Source organism: Cupressus sempervirens, chromosome 3 (assembly GCF_028749045.1).
Source record: "Cupressus sempervirens isolate cs-2001-9-10 chromosome 3, ASM2874904v1, whole genome shotgun sequence".
Taxonomy (NCBI): domain Eukaryota; kingdom Viridiplantae; phylum Streptophyta; class Pinopsida; order Cupressales; family Cupressaceae; genus Cupressus; species Cupressus sempervirens.
In genome coordinates this window covers 301,081,718-301,091,079 of record NC_143120.1, presented here as the reverse complement: position 1 = coordinate 301,091,079, position 9,362 = coordinate 301,081,718, and the positions used below count along the sequence as shown (strand labels likewise).

The following is a 9,362-nucleotide window of genomic DNA, read 5'->3' as shown; positions in this document are numbered from 1 at the left end:
ATTCCAATTTTGGCCAAAAAATGAGCATTTGCAATTCCACCTAAATATGTGGAATTGGAATACGTATTCAAATTCCAATTTTATTTATTTTACAAAACATAAATTTTTAAGTCCGTAAGTTCCCATAACAGAATAGGAATATGTATCCCTATTTTCTTTTCCACAATAACTATTCCTATTCCCATATTTGTATTCCTACAATCAAATGGACAATTCCAACAAGGCCTTACCATAGATATAGAGTGTTATTGGACAATCAACTCACTCACTTTCTCACTTCTCATTTAGTAATACGTGTTATCATCCAAATAACATGCAGTTCTCTGATAATATTAACTTGCACCGAAACCAATCAGACAGGAGTATAGAATTGTTATGATTCTAAACATTATATATAATTTGACTGAACTCCTAATTATAGCTTAATCTCCACATCACTTCTCTGTTTGCACTACGTATACTGTAAAATATTTTATTCTCTTCTCTTAATAGATATACACGTGTGCGTTGTTTGAATAATACATCTTCATTGTATTTCCTCTTCATTCGATAATACAGGAGATTATTAACTTCTAGTGCCCGATAAGATCAATATTCAAATTCTAGTCACTTCCACTGCCATGATTTCTTCTAAGAGTACAGCAACTTCGCCATTTTAATATAGTCATCACAGAATTTAAAATTTCCTTTTGGGTTTGATATGCACCAAATGATTAACTGTCATACATCACACTCCGCCGGCAGATACTTCACTTAACTGCACATGCTTGCATTTATGTTCATCTAGTATTCTCTTACCATTTCTTTCATATCCAACACCAAAGATATTTCCAATATAAAAGTCAAGATTAGCACCTTATCAGATAATGATAATTACAATGCAGCTTTGATAGACGGCAGACATCAGAAAAAACAGCCCATAAACACACATCATGCACTTATGCCGGACGGCGGGCTCTTGTCATTTATAAACCACAATATATATTAATCTCTAGGCTTGTATTTAATGTAAACGCCCAACCAATAAAATAAACAATCAAAATATTATCATGCTTTAAAAAAGACAACAAAAAAATTGATCCTAACCAACAAATACTTTTGATAACTCTATCAGGCCTGCGCAAGTTACAAGAGAACTCTTATTCTTTCTCAGAGTTGTCAACATAGATATAGTCATACAAAATGCATAGCAGTTGCCGCAAGCATAATCACTCTTCTAAGTTCCTGAGCATTCGTATACGCTTTCCTGCTAACAGATTCTGGCGTTGGCTATGCATTTCCCTCTTGTTTTTCATCGCAGTAGTTCTCGTCATTATCATGGTCATATACTTGGCCCTCCGTCCTCACAAGCCACAGTTTTATGTGCAGGACGCCATTATCAAACAGTTGAACCTCACAGCCGACGGTCTGCTCACATCTGCATTACAGTTCACCATCATTTCGCGTAACCCTAATGACCGGATCGGCGTGTACTATGACCGGATCAGCGCCTCCGCCAGTTACATGTACCAGCAGATCACCCCCTACAGCCCGTTGGCTCCGTTCTATCAGGGGCACAATGATGCTGTTATTATCTCGGCTGTTCTGAACGGGAACTCCGTTCCGTTGGCTCCGTTTGTCGCAGATCGTTTGAGAGGGGAGCAGCAGAACGGAGGTCTTTCTGTGAACGTGAGGGTCGGGGGGAAGATCAGGTGGAAGGTGGGGACTTGGACTTCTGGGTATTATCATTTGAATGTTAAATGTTTTGCTGTTATGGGTTTTAATGGCGATCATCAACTTCCTCTGCAGGAGGGTACGAGTTGTGATGCAAGCGTCTGAGTTGAGTGGGGGCTGTGATTTTTTTATGGGTTGTTTAGGTTGAAGGATTTGTTGAGTTGAAATGGTGAGATCCGTTTTAGGCTTCTAAGTCAGGGTCTAAATGGAGAAGACTTAGAGTCAAATACATATATGGGACAGTCTAAACATCACAGATTAAAAGTGTTAAATATTCGAAGTTGTTTTTTTTTTTCCCAAACTTAATTTTTTCCTTATTGTGTGATGTTACCAGAGCTTATGGTTTATTTTTGCTTTCTTCATAGAATCATTTCAACATTTAGATGGTTGATCTGTTTAGCTGTGGAAAATATCATATTATTAGACTTCGAAGTGGAATTTCTAAGTTGTTATTGAATGTCCTGAATTTCAATTGGGCTTCAAATTGACAGCTTAAACATCACATAAAAAGGCATAATTCTTATGATAAAAGTCAAAGTTGAATTATTTTTTGGAACTTGATTTTTCCTTTACTATGTGATGTTTAAGTGTGGCCTCAAATTTTGTATACCAATATAACGTGTAAAATAAAGTCGTCATTCTCAAGGGCCTAGCCTAATAACCTTATGGGTGTTAGACACCATTATCCATTATGAATTCTACTATGTGCAACTAAAAATGATGATATGAATGTTGAGAACACAACTCTAGAGATTATCTGTCATGGAGTTGGTTACTACTGTTTGATCGTCATAAGAAATTGAGATATTGTTCATAAGAAATTATACAGTTTTTTAATTAAATGTATTCATCTATGTTTTTATGAGTAATGGTTTGTAGGAATTTATTTTCTCCAAGAATGAACGGAACACTTAGTATTTATGATGGAATTAGCCTATTTGAAAGATTATCCATTCCAATATGGTTCAAGCTTCAACTCAGACTAACTTAACCATGGAGTTTCCTCTAAAATTAAACATGCTTAGCCTACTACCCTATTGCAAATCCTATGCTAAGTGTTCTCTTATGTACCAAATTGTACCAAATTGATAAGATAAGAAATGTTATGCATATATACAATTTTATATTATTATATTGAGAATTTCTAGTAGAATGAAAACATATCAATGGTGTATTTTCACTGTATAGTTTCAATAGTTTTGATCTTGATAGGGAAGTTTCTTAGTGCCTACTTGAATATTGAAGCTATCCATAGATTTGTTAAGAGAAAGTGGCATATGAAAGGTAACATAGATATTGTAGCCCTTCCTAGGGTTTTTCTATCTTTTGAGTTTTCTAACAAGGTTGACTATAATTATGTGCTCTATGGAGGACCCTAGATGTTCGGTACGATGGCCTTATCCTTCCATAAGTGATCACCAAAATGGAACTATGATGAATCTTTCTTCTCTAATGTCCGAGTCTAGGTTAGGTTTCCTAACCTTCCCCATCAATTTTAGAACTTGGAAGATCTTAAAGGGTCAATAAGTTACTTTGGGGAACTCCTTTCTGTTGACCCAAGTAGCTCAACAAAATCTAGACTCTTCCTTCCTAGAGTTTGTGTGAACATAGGGAAACTTGAGAATCTCCCCTCCATTATAGTAATCAACTCAAAATAAGGTATTCTAAAGTTGGAACTAGAGTTTGAATCTATCCCATTCTCTTGTTTTGTCTATAATAAAACATGCTACTGGGAAACAAATTTCCCTAATAAGAATAAGAACGTGTTTCATCAGGGAGCTCCTTCCTCCTCAACTCTCATTTCCCCTATTCCACTCTCTAAATTGGTTTGGAAAGAGAAACTAACACCTGAACCAAAGGTGAATATTTAGGCTCTGGTTAATGCCCAGAAGTAGGGTGTAAATGAGGCTCCCTTCTAGAAGGTTGAGATGGAATCTCCAAGTTTCTGCCAAGCAATGGGGAAAAAGCACCAGCACCCTTTTTCTCTACAAGGTCCTATTTGTATAGCCATATTAATAGGGATGGATCCTATGGTAAAAGGAGTTTTGAAATATGTAAGACGGGAGGAATTCTTTATAGAAGACCTTGAAGATGGTGAGTTTAGACAGATAGGGTTTGAGGTTGGTCAGTATTCATTGCAAGTGGTGCTTCCTGGTTTGGAAGATTTAGCATAGGATGGATTGATGGGTACAATAGTTAGGGCCTTTCCTAAGGATTTAGAGGTGGTTTCTTCCAAGCTCCTAGAGCCTCTTCCTTTTGTTATCTTGGAAACTCAATTTTTATTAGGTTTTAAAAGAAGGGAGTTGGATGATGGAGCCCAACGTCAATGGGTTGAAGTTAACAACAATGATAACTTTAAGAAACCCCTCCCGAAAAAAATGCCTAAATTGCTAGCAAATCCAACATTTTGTGGGCAGAAAAATTTTAATGTCGAGGGTATTTTTTTGTTCCATATAGGGAAATAAAATATTATATGTTGGTGATTTTTTCTTGACCTAGCAAAAATCATTTTAAATGTGGAAAATTAATGTTTTTTCTTGCTAACTTATAAATAAATGATGGCTATTTTTTCCCTTGCCAAAAATGAATTAATAATGTCAAAGGTGAATTACTTGTTTTGTAGGAAAATGAATAATAATGGTCTTAACTAATCTTTAGTGGTAAACTAAAAATTTGTTTAATCTGAAAGTGAATTAGTAGTCACTTCAAGTTTCAACTTATGTATTGTCTTAGGTCTCTTACTAATAATGTCATAACATCATTACATTAGTGTCACCATTACCAAGTTGGCTACCATCACTTTTAAGCTTCGTATTATTAATACAATAGTTTTATCCACTATTGATTAATTAGAGATCAATGATAGAAGATGCATTTTGGGGCCAATTGCTTGAAAAGACTTGGACTCACATGAAATTCTCTGAAATAGAGACATGAGGGAAGTTTTGAACAGAAACCATTAACTAGAATGTACTCAATGTCAGAAACTTTTGACTATTCAACATTAATGCAAGTACATTTCGGTGTTTCGCACACTTGAAAATTAATAGGAATACGAAAAAGTAAGCTATGAAAGATCGTGAGTGCCAAACAATTTAATGCAACTACCATTAAATAGCCTCTTCAAATCCTCTTTCATTATCATTTCTCAAATTCTTCACTCTGCATTCGGTTTGCAGAATTTTTTGAATCTTACTCATGGATACGCCAATTCGCTTGAAATGCACTACAATGGCTCTGCAAAAGCCCTTTTTGGACAAGATTCCTAACAACGTCCTTGCCATGGTTTGTAAACTAGATGTCCGAAGTCCTTTTATCCGTCATGCTATATTCATGGTCCTTGGCTATGAATTCTTAAAAAAATGATAAGAGGTACGGTGTGTCCATGGATATTACCTCTCACTTCCTCACATCTCTTTTCGAACTTGGAGGCAATCAAATAGACATTTTGATGTTTCTATGTAACATTTTTAACGAAACATTTTTAGAAGATGATGTCCAAATTCTTGTATTGGTTGAGTAGGTATCGTGGCCGAGCATTGACATCATTTTTATAGATGTAGTAGACAAGTGTTGGGAGCAAGGCATAGAGAGCATTATACAGAAGCATCCCTTCTTGCTCGGCATGAATGAACGATAATTGACTCACCATTGGAAGTGGGTGTGGTGTAGAAAGGATTTTCTATGAAAGTAGTTGTTGGACGAAATCAGTGAGATTGATTTCACATGGTTGGACGAGTTCAATGACATCATCTTCTCTAACAAATTCCTTATAGAGGGACTTGAAGACCTTTCTAATTGAAGGCTTCAAGCCCTTGGCCCCTTAGCTCGCTAATGCTTCCAGCCTCCTTGTTCCCTATTTCTTGAATCTTGTTTCCTTAAACCTTGCCCTTTGGGCAAATTTTTTTTAAGATATCTATTTTTTCTTTGAATTGGGCTCTGCCCTTTAATGTTAATTACAAAATAGTAAAATCAGGTTGATTTAATTAGCTATTTTGAATATCTATGTTATGAATTAGTATAATGTACATTGTACACTCTAAAATATTATCAATGAAAACAATAGTTTTTGGCTTCTCAAATCATTGTTCATGTTAGTCTACGACTTTGTTTTTAGCATCTCAATGCACGATTGAAATGTTAGTCTGTGACTTTATTATAAAAAATTAACTATTAATAGTTATAAAGTTAGAACTTAGAAACAAAACAAATAAAAGTTTCAACCATCCCTTTATGGTTTTATATTTGATTAATGATTTATAGTAAAAAATTATTTGATTGAAAATTATCCAATTAAAAGTTTTCTCATTTCTAAAACTATTTTTCTTTAATTTGATTGGTTAAAACAAATAGAGCAATAAGAGCATATTTCAAGGAACACTAAATATTATAACCTTAACAAAGTTAAATCAAATTTTGATAATTTATGTGTCACTTTTTAATTTCATACCTATCTTATCACCTAACTTTTTTTCATTATGAAATATTTAAAATAATGAAAAATAGTTTATAAACAATTATCACAATTTTCTATATATGTTAATAATTTATAGATAATTAAACTATATTACATTTTAATTTTGAAATTAAATAATAAATATGAATAAAAATATAGCATTTGTAATTAAATTTTTAAATTTTAATTATTTTATTTAAATTACGCTATTGTCATTATTATTTCATAACTTGCACCAATTTTATTTTATAAAATTTAATATATCTTCATTGAATTTTTTATATCATCTTTACAATAAAAAGTTTATGATAGAAAAGAAAATCATTTTTACAATAGAAAAGAAAATCCTTTAGTTATATTATATTAAAACTAATATATATATATATATATATATATATATATATATATATATATATATATATATATATATATATATATATATATATATATATATACGTGAGGATTTTGACATGCTAAAACTTAAAAATAAAATAATAATAATTAATAACAATTTCTTTAACAATATTTATTTCAATATTTTTCTCTATGTTAATTAATATGCTATTTAAATTATTTTCATGCTAATATATTTTTTAAATCAATTTTTTACTAATTCTATCAATTTTTTTTGCCACAAACTTAATTGCTATGGAATCTTGTTTAAATAATTAATATTAGTTATTCAAAAGGTTTACATTTTAACGATTCACAATTTCATCTGGACCGTTCAATGAATGATAGATCAACGACTGTGGCTCTATTTTGGACCAAATTTTAAAAGATTGAAGTTAAATTCTATTTCTACATGAAATTAGGCCAAGTGTACTAGAAGATTCTTCTTGAAATCTTGACCATTGACTAGAAGAAAGATTGATGGCCCGAGATGAATTTCGGGCCAATTTGAGGAATGTTTTCCCATATGCCTAGATTCATCTAAAATCGTGACATATGTCCGATCATTGCAAAGTTCAATTAAGTGTCAAGACTCAATTAATATTAAAAATAATAATGTATAAAAAATTATCACAATTTTCAATATATGTTAATAATTTATAGATAATTAAACTATATTACATTTTAATTTTGAAACTAAATAATAAATATGAATAAAAATATAGCATTTGTAATTATATTTTTAAATGTTAATTATTTTAGTCAAATTAAACTATTGTCATTATTATTCCATATCTTGCACCAATTTTATTTTATAAAATTTAAGATATTCTCATTGAATTTTTCATATCATCTTTACAATAAAAAGTTTATAATAACAAAGAAAATCTTTTATTTATATTATACTATAACTATTATAATAATAATATAATTATTATAAATTATATTATATATAATATTTTATATAAATAATTAAATTAACATCATGATTTTGACATTCTCAAACTTAAAAATAAAATAAAAATAATTAAAAATAATTTCTTTAATAATATTTATTTCAATATTTTCTCTATATTAATTAATATGCTATTTAAATTCTTTTCATGCTAAGATTTTTTTTAATCAATTTTTTTACTAATTCTATCAATTTTTTTGTCATGAACTTAGTTATTATGGAATGTTGTTTAAATAATTAATATTAGTTATTCAAAATGTTTAAGTTTTAACGATTCACGATTTGATCTATAGACCATTCAATGAATGATAGATCAACAACTGCAGCTCTATTTCGGGCAAAAATTTTAAAAGATTGTAGTCAAAATTCTATTTCTACCCAAAATTAGGACACATGTACTCGAAGATTCTACTTGAAATCCTGACTGTTGACTAAATGAAAGATTGACGGCCTGAGATGAATTTTAGACAAATTTGGGAAATGTTTTCCCATGTGCTTAGATTCTCCTGAAATCGTGACACGTGTCTGATCATTGCAAAGCTCAATTAAGTGTCAGGACTCGATTAATATTAATAATAATTATGTTTATAAACAATTATATCAATTTTCAATATATGTTAATAATTTATAGATAATTAAACTATATTACATTTTAATTTTGAAACTAAATAATAGATATGAATAAAAATATAACATTTGTAATTATATTTTTATATTTTAATTATTTTATTTAAACTAAAGTATTGTCATTATTATTTCATATCTTGCACCAATTTTATTTTATAAAATTTAATATAGCTTCATTGAATTTTTCATATCATCTTTACAAAAAAAAGTTTATGATAAAAAAAAAATCATTTCTATAATAGAAAAGAAAATCCTTTATTTATATTGTATTATAAGTATAATAATAATAATATAATTATTTTATATATATATATATATATATATATATATAACATCATAATTTTGACATGTTCAAACTTAAAAATAAAATAATAATAATTAATAACAATTTCTTTAACAATATTTTTCTCTATATTAATTAATATGCTATTTAAATTCTTTTCATGCTAATATTTTTTTAAATCAATTTTTTACTAATTCTATCATTTTTTTTCCACAAACTTAGTCGCTATGGAACCTTGTTTAAATAATTAATATTAGTTATTTGAAAGGCTTAAGTTTTAATGATTTGCAACTTGATCTAGATCGTTCAATGAACAATAGATCAACAATCGTGGCTCTATTTTGGGCCAAATTTTAAAATATTGAAGTTAAATTCTATTTCTACCCGAAATCGGGACACGTGTACTTGAAGATTCTATCCGAAATACCGACCATTGACTAACAAAAAGATTGACAGCCCGAGATGAATTTTGGGCTGATTTGGAGAATGTTTTCCCATGTGTCTAGATTCATTCGGAATTGTGACACATGTCCGATCATTGCAAAGCTCAATTACGTGTTAGGCCTTGGTTAATGTTAATAATAATTATGTTTAATCTTTTAAAAAAATCATTACTTAATCCTGACTCTGCGATGTCGTGATTGTTAAGTAAAAGGTAGATTAATGCCAATGGCAATGGCTCGAGATAAATTTCGGGTAAATTTTGGGTCCGCTATCGCTGTGGTCAAAAAACATCAGGAATCGTTACACATGTCCTTGACAAGTGTCACGATTTTAGATGACTCTTGACAACAGTGATAGCATTCCACAGATTGACCCGAAAATCATATTGATAATTAACTTCAATTTTTATTAATTTATTTATTTAAAATGAACAAATTTCAAAATTCAAATGTTTATTAATGTAATAAATTTTTACATTTTATTATTATAGT

General features: G+C 30.1%; 1 pseudogene across 1 annotated transcript; it reads left to right on the top strand.

Annotated features, from left to right (window-relative positions):
- Positions 1 to 1,081: 1,081 nt before the first annotated feature.
- On the top strand, positions 1,082 to 4,271 carry LOC149566178 (NDR1/HIN1-like protein 1 pseudogene; annotated as a pseudogene). The gene has a single exon (XR_016361530.1). The product of XR_016361530.1 is annotated as an NDR1/HIN1-like protein 1 pseudogene (transcript).
- The last annotated feature ends 5,091 nt before the right edge of the window (positions 4,272 to 9,362 follow it).